Source organism: Taudactylus pleione, unplaced genomic scaffold, assembly GCF_031769625.1.
Source record: "Taudactylus pleione unplaced genomic scaffold, aTauple2 ptg000114l, whole genome shotgun sequence".
NCBI classification, from domain to species: Eukaryota; Metazoa; Chordata; class Amphibia; order Anura; family Myobatrachidae; genus Taudactylus; species Taudactylus pleione.
In genome coordinates, this window is record NW_028284516.1 from 25,431,295 (window position 1) to 25,453,188 (window position 21,894).

The following is a 21,894-nucleotide window of genomic DNA, read 5'->3' on the forward strand; positions in this document are numbered from 1 at the left end:
GCCTTAAGGTGCATACACACGTAACGATTTTGGAACCAACGATTATCTGTCAGATTATCTGTCAGATTTTCTGACCGATTTTCCCTTGAAAAGTTAATGATTTTTTGAAGTGTAATGAACGATTTTCACAACGATGAACGAAAAATGTTCCTTCCCTTAATGCAAATCGTTATGTTGGTCAGTCTGAAATTACTACAAACTACAAACGGGAGCGCGCTTCAACGATTTTCGTTCATTGTTATAACTCAGGAACTGAACAATTTTTTAAACGATTGAACGATAACGACGTCGTTATAATTAAATCGTTCAAAAAATCGTTATGTGTGTACGCACCTTTACTCTTGAGAGTAATGAAGGAGATTTACTCTTTGCCTTATATGGATTAAATTGATCCTCCGTATTTTGTTGAGAGCTTTATGTTCATATCATGAGTTCTTGAAAAGTAAAAACAAGAGATCGCAAACAATGGTGTAGTATTGCTTCTAAATTGATTTTAATTAATAAATAAAACACACTCACAAAGTTAAAAATATATAGAGAATATATCCACCACACTTTGGGATCCTCCTGAAGCACCCTTGCTTCTAGAATAATCCAGCCATAGTTCTGATCCATAGTACTCTGTGCCCATAGAATCTGGGCACAGAGCTGTAACATAACAGATTTTATTATGTTTTGTGAACTGTTAAACTTTTTTTCAGACTAAAAAAAAATTTTCAGACTAAAAAAATAAATAAATCAGACTACCAATTCGGGAAAGACACAGAAACTTGTGTACGACTTTAGAAAATGTAACTCATCTCTAGTATTCATTTTGTGGGAAGCTGTGATCTGTCCACTCGTGATTATATAAGCCAGGACAGAACTACCTGTAACTGGGCAGTGATTTGATGTGAGAAAGAGAAAACCAAAGAATGAGCAAGGTTCCCCAACAGCTCAGAGTAGTGATGTCAGGCTCCTTACATAACTGCTGCAGGAAGATTGTGTATCAATTGCACATCCAGGGGCGCTGGGAGGGGGAAAGCAGGTACTAATTATCTGGACCCGGGCTTGCTGGAAGTGCCCGGATGGGGCCCGGGTCCGACACTGCCACCCCTCCTCCTTGTTAGCTGAGCAGCCCATCACACGCTGCTGTGTGCTGGGCTGCAAAGGGAGACTGCATTTGCGCTGGGCTGAGGGGCTCACAAAGCCCCGCCCCCCTCCCCAGCACTCATTTTTCTTTCTTAAGGAGGTATGGCCATTCTCCCGTGATTAGGCCACACCCCCTTCACCCGGGCCAGCTCTTGGCGACCCTGTGCACATCTATTGTATATGAAATTAAGCCCATGCTTGCAACTTGTTTGATATGTGCTATGCCATCGCCCTGATCCCATTTAAGAGATGAATGGAGAGTACATACTAAGCAGGAAATTGCTCAGTGTGTACAGGTGCGCACCAATCCGATTGGAGCGTTTTCAGGATTGGCGGCACCCATCGTGTAGTGTGTATCTAACTTAAGAAACCCCATGCAGTGAGTAATATGATTTCTAATCCATAATGGAATTAATTTAAGGCTGAACTGTCTGTTTCCAATTATTACATTATTACATATAGAAACCATTGTAATTGCTACACCGTTCACCTGATTTGGATGTAATTACCCTCAAATTAAATCCGAAAGTCTGCAGTTAAAGCACATCTTGTTTGTTTCATTTCAAAGCCATTGTGGTGGTGAATATAGGCCAAAATATGAAAATTCTGTCAATATCCCAATATTTATGCACCTGACTGTATGTTCCAGCAGGTTGACAAACTAGGGAGTCTCTCAGCATCACAATTTTCACTATCTCAGTATACTGATCTATTTGTATAATTGATTTTTTATTCTTAAATAAAAGATTAAAACATACGGTGTGCGAGTCCTGTGTTTATTTTAATATTTTCATTACAGGTGGACTACAGTTGCCAGTGGACCCTTAATGTCCGGGCATGCTGGCAATTGTTGCTCCAAGAATGCCTGCATGCCTGGGCAGGTGCCTGAGATTTGTAGTCCACTTGTAATGAACAATATTAGGGCTGGAGGGGAACCTCATTTTATTTCTGGGGTCTGACTTTCTGAGGAATTCTAACCCTGATTTGAGGATGGTTGCTGTTATGGTGGTGAGACCTCGTGTTGTGTGTCTCCCCACACTCTAGTGCCCAGAGTCTATAACTCCGGCGCTGGCAGCGCACAACTCAGTGCGCTGCCGGACAGAGAGAAGGGTGCATGCGTCGAAGACTGCTCACAGGCCCCCTCCTCTCTAGAAACGGCCCTGCAAGGATACTGAGACGTCGGAGGATTTCACTGTGTGCGGGATCACAGACGCAGGCTGTGACACACCCCGAATAAGGTCATGAGCGTGACATATCTATGTTTTTTGCCGTCACTCCCTGTTACCTCCCACAATCGCTCCCTAACTTACAATCACGCTGCAAGTAAAAAGTCGCTGCCGGAGTGCGACTTACCGTAGAGTCATACACAGTTTGCCAATTTTCGCTCAACTACATAAATATCCACAATGTGCACATCTGTGACTCAGGCCCTTAGCTACATAGCAACAAACATAAAAATTAAAAATTTGCCACTGATAAGAGGTTGTAAAGGCATCTGCAAAATCAGCCATGAAATAGTTACAGAAACTAAAAAAAAAAAGTTTTGGAATAGTTTTGGAACCTCCCCAGATTTTAATATTATTGAAAATCTCAGACGAGATTTCAAACGTGAAGCATGCAGAGAGGCCTATTAATATTTCTGACCTAGGACAGATTTGCAACAAAGAGAGCTAAACAATTCCTAAAGCAAAAATAAAAAAGATTCTGAACTGGGTACAAGAAGTACAAGAAAAAAGTGGAAGCTGTTATTTATGCCAAAAGAAATGCCAAAATGTACTAAGCAAAGGGTACTTGTGAAGTGCTGTAAAAAATTTAATTCTATGATTGTTTACCACTGGCGCCCTACCTTGTACGCATATACTGTATATATATATATATATATATATATATAAGAAACAATCATGCTGGCACTCCCAATATCATAATGTGCATAGCGCTGGTGCCCTCCATGGAACTGCTATGCAAGGACCAATAAACAAACAAACGGGTGGATGGCGGCACTCACGGCGACTGCTCACAAATGACAAGGGTCTCTCTTAGGTAGATCAACGTTTCATGAAGATTTACTTAATTTCGTCAGGATAGCAAAAAGCATGAAAACTTACATACCTTTATAGAACACCTCGTGCAGACGCCGTCCTCCTGCCCAGAAGCGGAAGTTGATGTCAGACAGTACATAGTGCACCCATCAGCATGGTTCCCACACTAAAACAATCAAGACAAGACAAAACATACATTAAAATCAAAAAACAAATCGCAAATCATGCATGTCCTATAGAAAGGACTGTAAGCCACATAATAATGCTCACAATAGATAACAACTGAGCATAAATATGGTACACGTCCATGCGGGGATAAAACCCCCTCGCATGGCAATATTGACTGAACCAATGTGCGTTAAAAGGACAGCCTATAAGAGTGCTATTCCATTCACAAGGAACTCAATCTTAGAGGGGAATGACTAACTCAAGTACTGTTCTTGCTGCAAAATAACAGTGACTAAACTAGAAGATTAATATAATGGAGACATTCAAATTATAAAAGGTAAGTAATACCTCAACCAGAACCTCTGCATAATTATCAGAGAAAAATTAATTAACACAAAAAAACAAAACACAAAAGTCTATGGCTTTACAAGAAGCATTGTAACACTAAATTTTCATTTAAGCCCAAAGGAGTTAGTGTATTCATTTCAAACGAAATATATTGGGCTTCTAACCTCAACAACTGTTTACCCCGGTCTCCACCTCTAATGAGGGGGGGTATGTGGTCTATGATTTTGTACAGCAAGGTTGCCAAACTATGGTTAGCCTCTACAAAATGGCGTGTGAGCCATTCTTTCTTTAAACATGCGTTCGGTTTTTCCCACATAATTCTTACTGCATGGGCAATTAATGAGGTAAACAACAAACCTTGTAGTGCATGTTAAGAAATAGCGAATGGCAAACTTTTTCCCAGTAAACGGATGATTAAATTAAACAGTCAATACATTTAAAACATCCCTTTTTTGAGGTACTCAGCTGTTTAACCTTTCTAATAGAGAACTATCAGCTACAGAACGGAAGGTGTTGAATCTGGGTTTGTCTTTTGTGCCGACAAGTGGTCATGACCCTTTTAAGTGGCAGGTTGAAAACTATAAGTTGGGTCGTAAATTACCATTGAGAGAATATTTCTCCAAATCTAAACCTCAGGCCAGTATTGACGGCAAATTTATTCCTCCGAAATTATATTTCGGAGGAATAAATTTATGCTCAGTTGTTATCTATTGTGAGCATTATTATGTGGCTTACAGTCCTTTCTATAGGACATGCATGATTTGCGATTTGTTTTTTGATTTTAATGTATGTTTGTCTTGTCTTGATTGTTGTAGTGTGGTAACCATGGTGATGGGTGCACTATGTACTGTCTGACGTCAACTTCCGCTTCCGGGCGGGAGGACGGCGTCTGCACGAGGTGTTCTATAAAGGTATGTAACTTTTCATGCTTTTGCTATCTTGACAAAATGAAGTAAATCTCCATGAAACGATGATCTACCTAAGAGAGACTCTTGTCATTTGTGAGCAGTCGCCGTGAGTGCCGCCATCCACCCGTTTGTTTATATATATATATATATACACAGTATATGCGCTGTAGTGACCGGGTTGAGCTGTCCCGGCATACTTGGGCCAGGATATCAAGCCTGGCATTGATAATTGCCTAGCGTTTCTCAGCATGGCTGAGAAGCGGCTGATCCCTCCACTTAAGGAGCATCTGCAACTCCCTCTGAGAATATGGCCACTGCCTCACAGCCATTTCCTACAGCATACTTTAATAGTGGCACGCATGACGCATGCATGGCGTACGATGCCGGATATTAACGCATAAGAGTGCATATAAGCGCAGGACATGAAATCACTGTGAGCACACCACTTTCTGCAGTGCCGCAGCGACCAGTACTTACGGCTATGTGTGGAGTAGATATATGTTGTACAAGCTCCTTGTCGAGGTGGAGCAGGAAGCACTCAACCGCTGGAGCAGGCAAGTGAAAACTCCCCCCTCCAGCGATCCGTCAGTTTGTATTCCAGAGACACGTCTTTCTGGGTTGAGATTTGTAGTTCAGTGATGGTTTTATGCGCCATTGTTCAGACCCTACTACTAGTTTCTAAGACATAAAATCACTACAGTATGTGAGCACCGCACACCACTTTCTGTAGTGCCCCAGCAACCGGCACTTACAGCTTATGACTACTGGCTGGCCCCACTGGGCATGTGTGGGATCTTGCACACATCGCGAGATCCCATGTGCAGCTCCTGGTGCCGGCAGCTGCAGCATCTGGCTGGCATGCTTCTCATTCAGGGAATAGGGTGTTAAAGTGATCATCTGTTTCCCAGGTGTCGTCAAGTTGTGGGATTTCTAGATTGCTCATTATTTCAAACCTGATTCCATTTGGGTCACATGTTCTGAAACTTCCTATGGATCACAGACCTCTAGTATAAAGCCTGTTACTAACTGTGTCTCAGTGTCTGTGCAACGTTGCTTTCAGGTCTTTTCTTGGACTCCTGCCAGATCCCCGCTGTGCCTTTGGATTGCTGTGGACTTTGTTGTATTCCAGATGAACTTCTGATGTCAGTCACCTGCCGCACTACAGGGCCCAGCATTCCTATTGCCTAAGTATTGCTGATTGCTCCATCACTGCACTTTCACCATTTTGCTGCACTATTTACTTTGCCTGTTGTCTTTCCATTCCTGTGGATATTGAACTCATCCTTGTTACAGTTGTCAACTGCACCATTACAGTGTCATCTCTGCATCACGGGGCTCAACCCCGCTCCGAACCGTAGCCACACTACAGGGCTCAACCCCGCTAGAATCTTCTCCGCATCCCGGGGCTCAACCCCGCTACAATCTTCTCCGCGTCACGGGGCTCAAGCCCGCTACAATCTTCTCCACGTCACGGGGCTCAACCATGCTACAATCTTCTCCGCATCACGGGGCTCAACACCGCTACAATCCTCTCTGCATCACGGGGCTCAACCCCGCTCCGAACTCTAGCCATTCCGCAGGGTTCAACCCTGTCCTGGAATCTCATTGTCTTACAGGGCTTAACCCTGCTCCGACTTCACTACTCCACAAGGCTCAAGTTTGCTTCATCTCTCACTGCACCGCAGGGCTCGGTCCTGTCCGGGAACTAAATTATTATTCTGCAGGGCCCGCTCTGCTCCGGATTTCCATTACTACAGGGTTCTACCCTGGCAAAGGTCCTTAATGTCATCCTTAGGTGTTAGCCTCACTCTGGACTCGGGGTTCCAGACCACGTTAGTTCTTATATGCTAAAGACTGCTTATATATATTTGGGGATTCTCTCCTATACATATTATTGCATATGTGAACCTCTGTGCTGTTTGAGACTTTATTTGAGACCTTGCTGTTTATAATTTTTTGTGAATAAATTCTATTTTACTTTTATCCAGTGCTACTGAGTTTCATGGAAAGGTCATTCCTAAGACCACCCCAGTTTATTGTGCCTAGTAGGCCTGCCTCCCTCCAGGAGTCTTAAATGTCGGCAGCCACGACAGTTTGCACAGACCTAAAAATGAATCCGGATCTGGAACAGGCTACTGGGGTACAGGTGCTTCAGGGTTTGATCGCCCGTGGAAGTATAGGAAAATACTCAAGTTCAAGTTTTACAGTGTCTACAGGAATCTTTTCATACGTCTTGATACTCTTAAAATTCCTGTTACAAGTACATCTGGGGTTTCAGCTTCTTATTTACGCCTACCAACTCCCACCTCTTATGATGGTAATCCAAAAACATGTAGAGAATTTCTCAACCAATGTGAGATTCATTTTGAATTGTTACCTCAAAGTTTTACCACCCCTCGTGTCAAAGTGGCTTATATCAGAGCCGTAACTAGACTTTTTGGTGCCCTGTGCCAGAAAAAGCATTGGTGCCCCCTCATTTTTCAAAGGGACATAATGCACCCAAAAAAGGGAAATGGTCTAATGGGGAAGGGCCAGGGAAGAGATAGGGGAGGCCAGGAGATGCTGGGGATGAAATAAGAGGAACCTACAAGTGAGAATGATAATAAATAGAAATTTGTCAGGCCCAAACAGTGCCCCCTGACCTCTGGTGCCCTGTGCGATGGCACCGTCCGCACTACCCTAGCTACAGCCCTGGCTTATATTATGTCATTATTGTCTGGTACTGCTCTTGAGTGGGCCTCTCATTTATGGGAGAGAAAATATGCCTTAATGTCTAATTACCAAGCTTTGTTTCTACTTTTAAAAGGATATTTGACGAACCTGGAAGATCAGTGGCTGCATCTGTGGACATTCTACAAGTAAAGCAGGGAGCAGCTCCAGTTAGTCAGTATGTGGTTCGTTTTCAAACTAAAGCCACAGAACTTAAGTGGAATAATGAGGCATTAAGAGCAGCACATTGGAATGGTCTCTCTGAGAGACGTAAAGATGAGTTGGTGACTCGGGATCTTCCTGAGAATTTGGAGTTAATTTCATTGACTATTAAAATTGTTCTGCGTATGAGAGAACAAGGGGTTCAGAGGAATTGCACTGAGTGTTCTAAAAATTCTCTTTCCCAGTATCGCTCTGTTCATGGTACATCTGATGAGCCTATGCAAATTAATAAAGCCAAATTGCCTGAAGTGGAGAAGCAACGTAGAAGGCGTTCTAATCTGTGCTTGTATTGTGCATCCTCAGAACATTTTTTGGCTAAATGTCCAATAAGGCCGGGAAACGGTCATCCCTAGTTGATGGAGGGGAAGTAAAACTAGGGGTACTCTCTAAAGTTTCCCCCAAAAAAGATTGTTTAATTTCTGTGAGCATTCCTGACTTTGTTCTTCATGTCAACAGTTTTCTGCATTGCTAGCTTCTGGAGCAGCTGGCAATTTTATTTCATTGTCTTTGGTTCAAAAGTTGAAAATTCCTGTTGTCAAATTAACCCGTTCTTTTTCCCTTTCTGCAGTAAATGGGACTAGAATTTCTAATGGATATGTTACACATCAAACAAAGTCTGTGAAGTTGAGGGTAGGAGCTTTGCATGAAGAAAGTTTAAAGTTTTTGGTATTACCTATTTCTATGTATGATATAGTTCTTGGTTTACCATGGTTAACTCTTCATAACCCTCATATTGATTGGACTTGTTCTCAAATTCTTTCTTGGAGTCCCAAATGCAAATTAAATTGTTTGATTCCTGTGGTACAATTGGCTGAAGCGAAAGTAGATCTTCCACCCTCTCTCCCACAGCCTTATCATGAATTTGCTGATTTCTTTTCTGAGCAGGCGGCAGAAGAACTCCCACCGCATCGTCCATGGGATTGTCCTATTGAACTTATCCCTGGTAAAATGCCACCTAAAGGTCGAGTATACCCTCTCTCTGTTCCTGAGACTCAAGCCATGTCGGAGTATGTGCGAGATAACCTACTAAAGGGGTTTATCAGGCCTTCTTCATCTCCCGCTGGAGCGGGCTTATTTTTTGTAAAGAAAAATGATGGCGGTCTTCGTCCATGTATCGACTTTAGAGGTCTAAGTGATATTATGGTAAAATATAAATATCCTTTACCTCTCATTACGGAGTTTGATAGAGTTAAGGGTTCTCAACTATTTACCAAACTTGATCTAAAAGGAGCTTATAACTTGATCATAATTAAAGAGGGTGATGAGTGGAAAACCGCATTTAATACGCGAGTTGGCCATTACGAGAATCTTGTCATGCCTTTTGTTTTATGTAATGCTCCTGCGGTGTTCCAGGAGTTTGTGAATTAAATTTTCCGAGATATCCTTTACCATTTTGTTATTTTTTATCTTGATGATATTTAGATTTTTTCCAGGAATCTTTCTGATCATCGTACCCATATTAAAGAGGTATTAAGTCATCTTCGAGCTAATAAGCTTTATGGTAAGATCTCAAGTGTGTTTTTGAAGTTCCAGTTACACCCTTTTTGGGGTATATCATCTCCGATTCTGAGCTTCAGATGGACCCTGAAAAGTTAAAGGCTATTCAAGATTGGGTTTTGCCCACTTTGTTAAAGTCTATTCAGAGATTTTTAGGCTTTGCCAATAATTACAGAAAGTTTATCAAAGCGTTTTCAATGACTGTAGCCCCAATTACTACTATTACAAAAAAAGGGGCTAATCCCAAAGTATGGTCCCCAGAGGCATTGAATGCCTTTCAGATTCTTAAAGATGCATTTTCTGCATCCCCCATTCTAGTTCAATCTGACATTGAGAAACCATTTATGCTAGAAGTGGATGCTTCCACTTATGGAGTTGGGGCTGTTTTGTCTCAAGTGGCTGCAGATGGGAGAACAGTGTCTTGTGGATTCTTTTCACGAAAGTTTTCTAGTGCTGAGAGTAGTTACTCCATCGGGGACCATGAACTGTTAGCTATTAAGTTAGCTTTGGAAGAGTGGAGATATTTATTAGAAGGCGCAAAACATCCTGTTACTATTTTTACAGACCACAAAAATTTGTTGTATTTGAAGACTGCCCATTGTCTGAACCCACGACAAGCTCATTGGGCACTCTACTTTTCTCGTTTTTATTTTGTCCTCAGGTATTGTCCAGGTTCTTTCGAATAAAAAGGCAGATGCTCTCTCACGCTCAATGTTGGAAGAGAAAGAACAAAATGAGGATCAAAGGTACCTTATAATAAACCCTCAGGCCTTTTCTTCAATTTCCATCTTTCCTGATCCTCCTCCAGGGAAGATATTTGTGGCACCTGAGTTACGAGGTAAACTTCTTTCCTGGGCTCATAATTCTCGTTTCTCTGGACATCCAGGGGTTCGTAAAATGTACTATTTTTTGCAACGTACCTATTGGTGGTCTTCCATGAAAAAAATGTCCAAGAGTTTATACGTTTTTGTTCTAAGTGTGTACAACATAAGTCCTCCCAGCAATCTCCAGTTGGTCCTCTTCATCCACTACCCATTCCCAGCCAACCATGGACCCATCTTTCCATGGATTTTATTACAGATCTTCCTGAGTCTAGGGGGTGTACAGTTATTTGGGTAGTGGTGGATCGTTTTACCAAGATGGCTCATTTTTGTCCTTTGGCTCGAATTCCATCAGCCCCCAAATTAGCATAAATATTTATCAAAGAGATATTTCATCTTCATGGACTTCCTTCTGAGATAGTGTCTGATCGGGGTGTCCAGTTTGTTGCTCAGTTTTGGAGGGCTTTATGTTCATCATTGCAAATTAAATTACAGTTTCCTTCTGCATATCATCCTCAGTCAAATGGACAAACTGAAAAAGTGAACCAGGAGTTGGAGACATTCTTAAAACTGTATATTTCTTCCTCCCAAGATGATTGGATTGATTTTTTGCCTTGGGCTGAGTTTGCTCATAACTTTCATTATTCATCTGCTACAGGTGTAAGTCCTTTTTTTGCCAATACTGGTCGACATCCTCGAGTTCCTGAGCTTCAGTCAATTCCTACTGTGGATGTCCCAGCAGCTAAAGCTACCCTCCAACATTTTTCTGGAATTTGGACCCAGGTACATAAGAGTCTTAGGAAAGCCTCTCACAATTATAAAACCTTTGCTGATAGAAAAGGTTTGGCTGTTCCTAAGTATTCTGTTGGGGATCGTGTCCGGTTGTCTACTAGAAATCTTCGACTTAAAGTACCTACCATGAAGTTTGCTCCCCAGTATATTGGTCCTTTTCGTATTATAAAAATTATCAACCTAGTGGCATGTAAGTTACAGTTACCTCCAACTATGCATGTACCTAACTATTTTCATGTCTCCTTGCTTAGACCATTGATTCTTAATCGATTTCATGACAGCTTGCCTAAAGTACCTCCCATAACAACTGCTCGAGGTATGGAGTTTGAGATCAATAAGATTCTGGATTCACGTAAGCATCAAAATCAATTGCAATATCTTGTAGACTGGAAGGGTTATGGCCCGGAGGAGAGATCTTGGATTACAGACTCTGATGTCCATGCTCCTAAATTGATATGTAATTTTCATGCTAAATTCCCTTTAAAACCTGGTGGGTGTTCGGAGACCAACCAAAAAGGGGGGGTACTGTCAGGACTGCGACTATTTCAGTACATAAAGATAGACTACTTTTGCCAAAGTTCCATTGTGGTCGTTGGAGGAGCTATCCTGCTTGCTGGCATGCTTCTCATTCAGGGGATAGAGTGTTAAAGTGATCATCTGTTTCCCAGGTGTCGTCAAGTTGTGAGATTCCTAGATTGCTCATTATTTCAAACCTGATTCCATTTGGGTCACATGTTCTGAAACTTCCTATGGATTACAGACCTCTAGTAAAAAGCCTGTTACTAACTGTGTCTCAGTGTCTGTGCAACATTGCTTTCAGGTCTTTTCTTGGACTCCTGCCAGATCCCCACTGTGCCTGTGGATTGCTGTGGACTTTGTTGTATTCCAGATGAACTTCTGATGTCAGTCACCCTCCGCACTACAGGGCCCAGCATTCCTATTCCTAAGTATTGCTGATTGCTCCATCACTGCACTTTCACCATTTTGCTGCACTATTTACTTTGCCTGTTGTCTTTCCGTTCCTGTGGATATTGAACTCATCCTTGTTACAGTTGTCAACTGCACCATTACAGTGTCATCTCTGCATCACGGGGCTCAACCCCACTCCGAACCCTAGCCACACTACAGGGCCCAACCCCGCTATAATCTTCTCCGCATCACGGGGTCAACCCCACAATCTTCTCCACATCCCAGGGGTCAACCCCGCTACAATCTTCTCTGAATCATGGGGCTTAACCCGCTATAATCTTCTCAGCATCCCAAGGCTCAACCCCGCTACAATCTTTTCCGCGTCACGGGGCTCAACCCCGCTACAATCTTCTCCATGTCACGGGGCTCAACCATGCTACAATCTTCTCCACATCACGGGGCTCAACCCCGCTACAATCCTCTCTGCATCACGGGGCTCAACCCCGCTCCGAACTCTAGCCACGCCGCAGGGCTCAGCCCTGTCCTGGAATCTCATCATCTTGCAGGGCTTAACCCTGCTCCAACTTCACTACTTCACAAGGCTCAAGTTTGCTTCATCTCTCACAGCACCGCAGGGCTCGGTCCTGTCCTGGAACTATATTGTTCTGCAGGGTCTGCTCTGCTCCGGATTTCCATTACTACAGGGTTCTACCCTGGCAAAGGTCCTTAATGTCATCCTTAGGTGTTAGCCTCATTCTGGACTCAGGGTTCCCTACCACGTTAGTTCTTATATGCTAAAGACTGCTTATATATATTTGGGGATTCTCTCCTATACATATTATTGCATATGTGAACCTCCGTGCTGTTTGAGACTTTATTTGAGAATTTGCTGTTTATAATTCTTATGTGAATAAATTCTATTTTACTTTTATCCTGTGCTACTGAGTTTCATGGAAAGGTCATTCCTAAGACCACCCCAGTTTATTGTGCCTAGTAGGCCTGCCTCCCTCCAGGAGTCTCAAGTGTCGGCAGCTGTGACACAAACCCCTAGTGGCACAATAGTGCCGACATTGCCGCAATCATGCTGAATAATATGCATACTCAGTTTGTAATTGGAATGATACCTCTTTCTGGGCTGAGACTTGAAGTTCAGTGATGGTTTTATACAGTGTCCTTCAAACTCAACTGTACATTTCTAAGGCATGTTATTACTGTGTGAGTGTTGCACATCCCTGAAAAACAATGTAGCACGTCGCATGGTCTGGTGTAATAATGATGACAGAACACATGTATAAATTGTTTTTCAAATGTGCAGTTTAGGAAAAGTGACATCTGGTGGATAGAAACTTGTACTACACTCTCCGGCTTTTCCAGCACTTCAGTACGTTATGATGCACCACAGTATAGTGCGACTATACTGTACGATTCAGTATAGTATGACTATATGACTAGCAGAGCACGCTACTTGGCATATGGAGCAAAGATGTAGCAGGACACATCTGTACTTAACCTACAGTAACACTAAACCAGCTGCAAGTAACATGACCAGTGACTCTATGATATGTAGTATTTGTCTTGGTGCGCCATCTACTGGATTGACATGTATGCTGCAACTTCATTAGTCAAGATGAGCTGCCTGATTAGTGCTTAATATATTGGGCCAAACGTAATAGGGTGAGAGTTTAGAAAATGTGAGCGTACACGTTCACACTTTTTAAACTTGGCCAATGTAACAGAGTCTGAGAACATGGAAACTTGCATGTTTTTCAGACTCAAAAAACTCATAATTTAAACTCTCAGTCAAGACAGACAACCAAATATTCAGTTTTGTTTTTATTTTTTTGTCTCCATAGGTCATGCACAGTCCCAAGGAGTACATTTCTCAAAAAAATGTCTATGTAAGGATACTCAATTGGGTGCGAGACTAGCAAAAAACCGCACTTGTGAGGTTTTTCCAGCAGGTGTGGGTTGTTTGCTATTCAATTAGCTGCGGATAATTAAATTTTTTACGCGCTGGAAGGTTTTTTGTCACGCACCTCCAGAGCGAGTGTGGTTTTTCCTAAAATCGATAATTTTAGGTCAAATCAGTGGGACTTGCTCTGGCACCCCGGCAGTACCCCCCCTGAGGACTAATTAAGCATTTGGAAGTTACCAATTAGCTTAATTAGTCCTTAATTACTTACCTTCCGAAGTGGTGTATTCTTCATCCAGTATCGGAAGCTGGGTCTTCTGCAGCAGGGTGAGTATGTCAGTGTGTGTGAGTGTTTGCAAGTGTGTATGAATGAGTGTGTGTATGAGTTTGCGTGTCTCAGTTTGTGTGGCCCCTTAGTGTCTGTGAGGCGCCCCCGGAATGGGCGCTGGGAGAACTACAACTCCCAGCAGCCCTTGCCCCTCCCAGAGCCCCTGGAGCCTCCCAGCAGCCCCCTCTCCAGTGAGAAGATAGAGGGAAGGCCACCAGTAGCTGCAGAGACCACCAGAGACCCTTGGGCAGGTAAGTGCTGGCGCTGGGTTTTCAGAGCTGAAAACCCCTCAAGACCACTTATGTTTCAATTGGATACCGTGGGTAGTGGGAGTGCGCATACCCGTGGTATTCCAAAATTGGGAGCGAGTGGCGCAATGTTTTTTACCTGGCTAAACCTCGCGCCCAATTGAATATGCCCCTATATATACATCAAAAATACTAGAGGGCCCATAGTCCTTTGTGATACACCTTAGTCCACATAAATCTTTAGTTCACACCGTGAGAAATGTCTTTTAGTAATCTTGTTTCAGAGATAACCAATATTTCACACAACTTCTTTCACAATTGACTTCCAATTGTGGATTGATACTGTTCTGGAAGAAACCCGCTCACCAAAGAATCACCCAACACATATGGCCCAATGGCTGCGTATTAGTATAATTCCATACCATTTATTGTTTTTAAATATTAAATAATCTTTAAATTGCTTACATTTAAAGAGCACAAGAGCCAAAAAGTTGCCACCTATGAGAGACAGATGTATTGACCCACCATCAACCGAAGGTGTGCGCTCAAATGGTGAGGTCCGTTCAAGTGGTAACTTTAATGGACACGTTTATATATTTCCAAACCCTGCAGCAGCGAAAGGGTTAAATAAATCGTAGCAGGAAGGGAAATTAGGATTGTGTTTACATAATGTATATTTGGATATACTTATTACACAGGTAGAAATATGTCTTGAAATGCACATTCCCATATAAAAAGCAAATGAAGGTGCTAACGACATCCCATTGAATATAGGCCAGAGGTTCCCAAATGTGGTCCTCAAGACACCACAACATTTCAGGTTTTAGAGATATCATGGTAGAGCACAGGTAGTTAAATCAAATTAACTGAGATACTAATTAAGTAATTAAGTCACCTGTGGTCAAGCATGGATATCCTTAAAGCCTGGACTGTTAGGGTGCCTTGAGGACTGAGTTTGGGAACCTCTGCTATAGGTAAATAGGTGCCCACAACCTCCAGGGACAAGAAACAGAAGTGGTTCCGTGGTGGGCAAAGGCTGTGTGGCTGCCTGCTAACTGGGGAACTCCCCGAAAATGTGTTTTTTCCACCATTCAAATCTCATGAAACTGCGCAGATCTTGGCAATTGTAGATGATATTTGCACTGTGGGGACCGTATTATTGTAAATGACCTTTCATGACTGTACTAATGTATCTAAAACAGCTGCACACACCCCTGGCAGTAATGCATAAAGGAAGTCCTCTGCTTAATACTAACATTTTTTTAAGACAATCGAATTTTGGGAATAAAAAATAAAGTAAGAACTTGGCAAGTGACTTTCTCTCCCTGACCTCATGCTAAAGAGAGATGATCTCTATGTGACTGCAGGAAAGATGTTGCAGCAATGCGTCATGGTGTAGAAAGGTGAAATGTGTCTAACATAAAGCAGAATAATTCATCCCAGACGTCTGTAACGCAGGGGAAACAGGTGCAAACAATTGAGCCATCTGTCAGTAAGCTGCAGTGATCGCTTCTGATAACTTAATCGTCCACTGATCCATGTGCAACATTGACAACATCTCTGTCATAACTAAGTGCTGTAGACACATCTGCACAGCTCAGGCCTTATTAAACTCATATAGAAACAAGGCACAACTGCTATCACTTCCGATATGAACCAGCGCATTACACTAAAATGATAATAACCCGCTACTGTTTATCTGTCATGGGAAGAAGATGGGATCATCCAGTGAGGCCGTTTTATACAATTGCTTGGAATGAAGCAGACACTGCCAGTCTCACCACTGCCTAATGTCCCTAGCAAGGGACGGGCTGGGCCGAGGGCAGGGTGGCATCTTCCCCTCGTGGTGGTACAATTCTGTAACTTTGGGGCCACAGCGCACTCAGCATGCATATGCCTGATGGCCAGGGAATGATCCACTGCTTGCATCTCTGCCATTAGATACGGTGCCGTATTAAGGGTGGTATGATCCCCATCAGTGGTGCTTGGGAGAGAGAGGATGTGGAGTTGCCGGCTCCAGGGTGAGACTCAGTACTTCTAGAGAAGCGCTGGTGCTGGCATAGGTGCTCGGCCATCTACAGTATGATATTTTTCTAATGCAGGGGCTGATCTGTCTCTCCCGTTTATTTAATAATTAATTCTCGTTTTGAGGGAAGGGGACCAGGAACTTACTGCGGACAGTCAAGAAGCATCCTGTGGAATGTGGATCATGGAAGCACCAGAGACTTGCAAGGTAAGCAGGCTTGGTGTGTGACTCAGAGGGAAAGGATTCAAGTTTGAGAAATCTCTGATCCTTACAACAGCACCTTGGGGCTGGTGACCGAAAAGTCTGATGCTGCTGGTCATTCATGAGAGGTGAGTGTGTGTTTATATGTGCCAGGTGGCTCTTCAGGTGTATTGATGGCCACACAGTGGGTAATGTTGAAAGAGGAGTGCGCTACTGTGCAGACTCCAGTCTTCCTGTTCACCAGGGGGGCTTCATGCCCTGTCCCAAGATGGCCACCGTGCTCACTACTGAGCATGTGCATGGACCATCTTATCTTTACAGTGAAAGAATGATATGGTGGGAGACAGCAGTCACCTGCTTAGCTCCTAGACAGAACATATATAATACCTGCATATAGAACTGTTACAGCACCTCTGCACCACTACCCATTTGCAGCATACACTCACCGGCTGGTAAACTCCATTGCAGTATGCATGTAACAGTGAGTACTGCTGTATCTGCTGTCTTTCAATAAACTAACACCACTGGTTAAGTAACTGTCTGTTCATAGTTTGAGTCATACATTGGGGTGTGCCTACATAATTCTGCAGTATCAGCACCTGCACACACATCATTTCCAACAGGCAATTGGTGGGACATGGCCAGCACTGCACATATGTGTGCCAAGTGTGGTTTGGATTTAAGTTTCATAGTATGATATATGATGGGGGTACATATATACATTTGTAAAGCTGGGGTACCTAGAGGGTGGTAGTGGGTACAGGTTACAGGGAAGGCACATCCAAACCCCCCTGTGGTGCTTTTGCAATTGTTTATAGTTGTTTGACATAAAAAAAATCATATATGCCTTTGCCTATTTAAACTACACCCTCATTTTTCCATTGCAATGTGCTGGTAGACAGCTGAGGCCACTTGCTTGTGTTTGCCACCTAGGATGAAAGTCACCAGCCAACCCCTGGTCCCTGGTGTACATTTTATGAACTACTATAAGGATATGTTGAATGGATAAGATCTTGGTTGCAGGATAGGAAACAGAGAGTTGTAGTAAATGGAGTGTATTCATGGGAGGGAAAGGTTACCAGTGGAGTATCCCAGGGATCTGTACTTGGGCCAGTGCTGTTTAATATCTATGTTGGTGATATTGCAAATAATATTAAAGGGAAAGTATGCCTTTTTGCAGATGACACAAAAGTATGCAACAGGGTAGACACACCAGGAGGGGTAAAATAAATGACTGAGGATCTGTGTAAACTAGAGGAATGGGCAAGAACATGGCAACTACAGTTGAATGTAAAAAAATACAAAATCATGCACTTGGGTCTCAATAACCTATAGGCTAAATATAGTATCAAGGACACTACAATGGAAATTACAGAGAAGGAAAGGGATTAGGAGTCACCATTTCAAATGACTTAAAGGCAGGCAAGCAATGCACCAAAGCATTGAGGAAGGAAAGTCAGATGCTTGGTTGCATAGGGAGAGGAATCAGTAGCAGAAAAAAAAGTGATAATGCCACTGTATAGGTCATTGGTACAGCCTCATCTAGAATACTGTGTTCAGTTCTGGAGGCCATATCTCCAGAAGGATATAGACACATTAAAGACAGTACAAAGAAGGGCAACTAAAATGGTGCATGGCCTACAGCACAGAACTTACCTAGAAAGACTAAAAGATCTTAATATGTATAATTTGGAACAGAGAAGGGAAAGGGGGGACATGACAGAAACTTTCTAATACATGAAGGGTTTTAACAAGGTACTGGAGGGAAATATTCTACAAAGGAAGAGATGTACAAGAACACGAGGACATGCACTGAGACTGGAGTGAGGTAGGCTCAAAGGAAATTTGAGGAAAATTTACTTTACAGAAAGGGTAGTGGATAAGTGGAATAGCCTCCCATCAGAGGTGGTTGAAGCTAAAACAGTGGAACAATTTAAACACACTTGGAATAGGCATAAGAATATCCTTATGAGAGACGTAAGGAGCAAATAGGGTTGAAGTTGCCTAGAGGATACATGAAAAGGGGCAGACTGGATGGGCCAAGTGGTTCTTATCTGCCGTAAAATTCTATGTTTCCATGATACAATAGAGATTTTAAGCATATTAGTAGAGATCCATAAAAAAGTAGAATTGAAATCGAGGCACTTGCAGGAATCAGGCTTACATCATAGCATGTATCATTCAGTTCTCCATAAAGCATTATGCATTCCTATATCCTTTCTGAAAAGAAAACATAACTTGTTCCATGAAGTAGCATAAAACTTACAGTACTATATTTGCACTCTCCCCAGACTGTGGACCGGAATCAGAGCCGGCCGCAGACAAGCCACACCTGCGAGTTTTCACACTTTGCGCGCATCCACTTGAGGCTACATGGGTGTAACTGGGAAGCAATGGGACATTCGCACTTAGCATGAGCTTGCTATGGGTGTATCTGTAGGAGAGCAGACAGGCTTGTAGCCTATTCAGAGGTAAGTGTACGCAAAGATCCAGCCATTGCAGACAGATCTTTGCTGATAGTGATGAAGTGATGACGTCTGCTATCAGAAAGGGATGTATAGGGGTGGGGCAGCCACAAAGATCCGACTATTATCAATATTCAGGCCCTTAAACAATTTTAAAATGATTTCTGAGAATATGTTTCTCTACATAAAAATGTAAACAATGAGTGTGACTGCAGCTCCTACTGAGTAATCCTGTTTTACTCCTTTAAATATTCACCAGCTGATTATATCAACAAGGAGCGAATATATAAATTGTATTCAATATTTGAATTTCTATATATACACATATACACTCAATGTAATACTATAAAAGTGCACTTAGTATTAGTACAACACATAATAACAATGAAAGAACAATAAAGAATCAGATACAAAAATCCACCTTTTCAGATAAATTATTATGCAGCTGATATAATTATTGCAACATCTCCATCACTTTAGCCTTTTGTCTCCACAATACTTATTGCCAGGTTGGTTCTTTTATCTCCAGTTTTGCTTTTACATGTAAAGCCCATAATCTCAGTTTTTAGCTCACCCGGTTTGTGCGGTATATGTTAGTTTCAGTACAAGAGCAATGTCTTTTATAATCGGCTCTTACCGCTCCCAGTGTTCAGTCTTTGATCTCTAGGTGTCAGGTACCGATAGCACACGGCGCTGTCACTTCACTGAGAGAGGAATTATATCCATTTATATGGACCTCTGGCAAGTGTAAATATGAAACAGAGCAGCTGCACATCGGTGAAATGGTCCCTGTTCATTTACGCGTTTCTCCGCCATGTAGGGTGGCTGTTTCTTCAGAAGGAAAAATGTACACAAAGATCCAGCCATTGCAGACAGATCTTTGCTGACAGTGATGAAGTGATGAAGTCTGCTCTCAGAAAGGGATGTATAGGGGCGAACAAGCCACAAAGATCCAACTCACTCTGAATACGGGTGCAAGCCTGCGGCTATTTCCAAGTGCGCATTGAGTGCAGCTCTGAATCAGGCACAGTGGGGTATAGCTATAACAACCTGCCACTTCCTGCTCTATAGCTGCAGATCCTCTACAGCAATGTAGGTGAAAGACAAGGATATAGCAGGAATAACCAAATTACCTCCCCCCCCCCCGTACCAGGACTATCAGAGATAAAGACCAGATTGTACAATCCAATGTTCACAGTCTTTCTTGCACCCTTAATAATTCAGTGCTTTAAATTGCACCCTCATTTCCTCTATTGTCTGCATTGTCCTTCTCAGACAAAGCAGTGAGTCCTTTTGGAGACATTGAAGGAAGGAAATAGGTCAGTAGTGCACTGATGTTCTAATGTGAAAAAGCAATGTTAAATACATAATATTGAAAGCAATTCCATACTTATCTACTCTCCGGGAGACTCTGGAATTTTTGAGGATCCCTGCGGGCCCCCGGAAGGATAGGTGCTCCTTCCACATCCACCCACTTCCTTTTGAAGGGGGCAGGATGTGGAGAGTAATTATGCAAATCGCTGGCCCATGGGGAGGGGGGTGGGGGTGTGACATAATCCTATGAGAATAATAAGATAATAAGATAATTTTGTCCTTGACCCCTCTCTAGAGACCCATGATTCGCTGCATTATGCTGCGAGGGGATGTGGCCTAATGACAGTGTCAGGTCACGCACCCTTCAGCAGCTTCTTTCAGAGAGGAGAATATAAAAGTCGGCAAGTATGTGGCAATTATATATTAAATATGTATTCTAGCTGATTAAAACTATTTCTTATATATATGGTTTATTGGAAGCCCCCTCCCCTCCAAAGATATAGAATTTTACATTGTCAGCGACCAGGATTGGACTGGCCAATTTGTGAACTTGTCAGATGTACCTGACTCCTGAGAGTATGAACTGGGTATGAACTGGGAACGGTCTTTAAAATAATTGGCTCCTTAAAAATAGGGAAACACTGGCATGAATTACCACAGCGGCGTCATCTCGCACCATATTACATAAGCCCCTGGGTTTCAAAATGTTTGCTAAAATAAGCAGCTCAGCCTGACTCAGCATCCGATTATTTCCTATGTGCCGGTGCAGGGCCGTAGCTAGGGCAGTACGGCCGGTGCCATGGCACAGGACACCACAGGTCAGGGGGCGCTGTTTGGGCCTGTCTGTTTATTATCATTCTCACTTGTAACTTCCTCTTATTTCATCCCCAGCATCTTCTGGCCTCCCCTATCTCTTTCTTGGCCCTTCCCCATGAGGCCATGGCCCTTTTTTGGGTGCATTATGTCCCTTTGAAAAATGAGGGGGTCGCCAATGCTTTTTCTGGCACAGGGCACCAAAAAGTCTAGCTACGGCTCTGTGCCGGTGGGTTTGTTTGCCAAGACTACAATGTAGTCTCAGCTCGGCCCTGCTGGCACCATGAATGCACAGACTATATTCTGAAACTATACAGATAAACAACATTCCCTACACTGAATAACCTATACTGACTTGCACTATATTTGTTTTAAACAGGGATATTATTCATGTTCTAATGTTATCATAGTAGACAAAATGTGTCACAACTTTTACTAATAAAAAGCTCCATTTAGACAGTAAGACAGCCATTCCACCATTATATTTCCTCTAATGCAGCTCTCAGTACAGTTGGCTGCAGATTTAATATTTGGAATTTGCAAAAAGATTATTATTAGGAGAAATGTAATACCATTTCCTTTATGTATGCTTTTCTCTTTATGAATCCTCTGTTGTCCTGCTAGAGTGAAACCAATTGATCACAAAGACTTCATTTTCTTCTTTGTTCAACATCATTTTCATGTTTTCTTAAAAAGTCAAATGGGAGTTAGAAATACAAATGTGCAAAACACGTCCATCCCAGACAGTGTGTTCTGCCAATGTAATGGTTTAGTCAACACAGCTCAGCGCTGTTTGTGGTGGAGTAAAAACAGAAAGTTGTCTTATTCCAGACAAATAGATAAATGGATTTGTCTCATTCATTAGGTTTCTCCCACTCATAATAATGGCAAACTGAAACAATTGCAAGTTTATAAAAGTTTTACTACTAAAGTTCATTGTAGTAGCAGCCACAGGAGAAGACTGCAACCATACTTTACTGCTTGGCTTGGATGCCATATATCTCTTTAACAGACATTGTGCATCCATCCATAACATTGCTGAC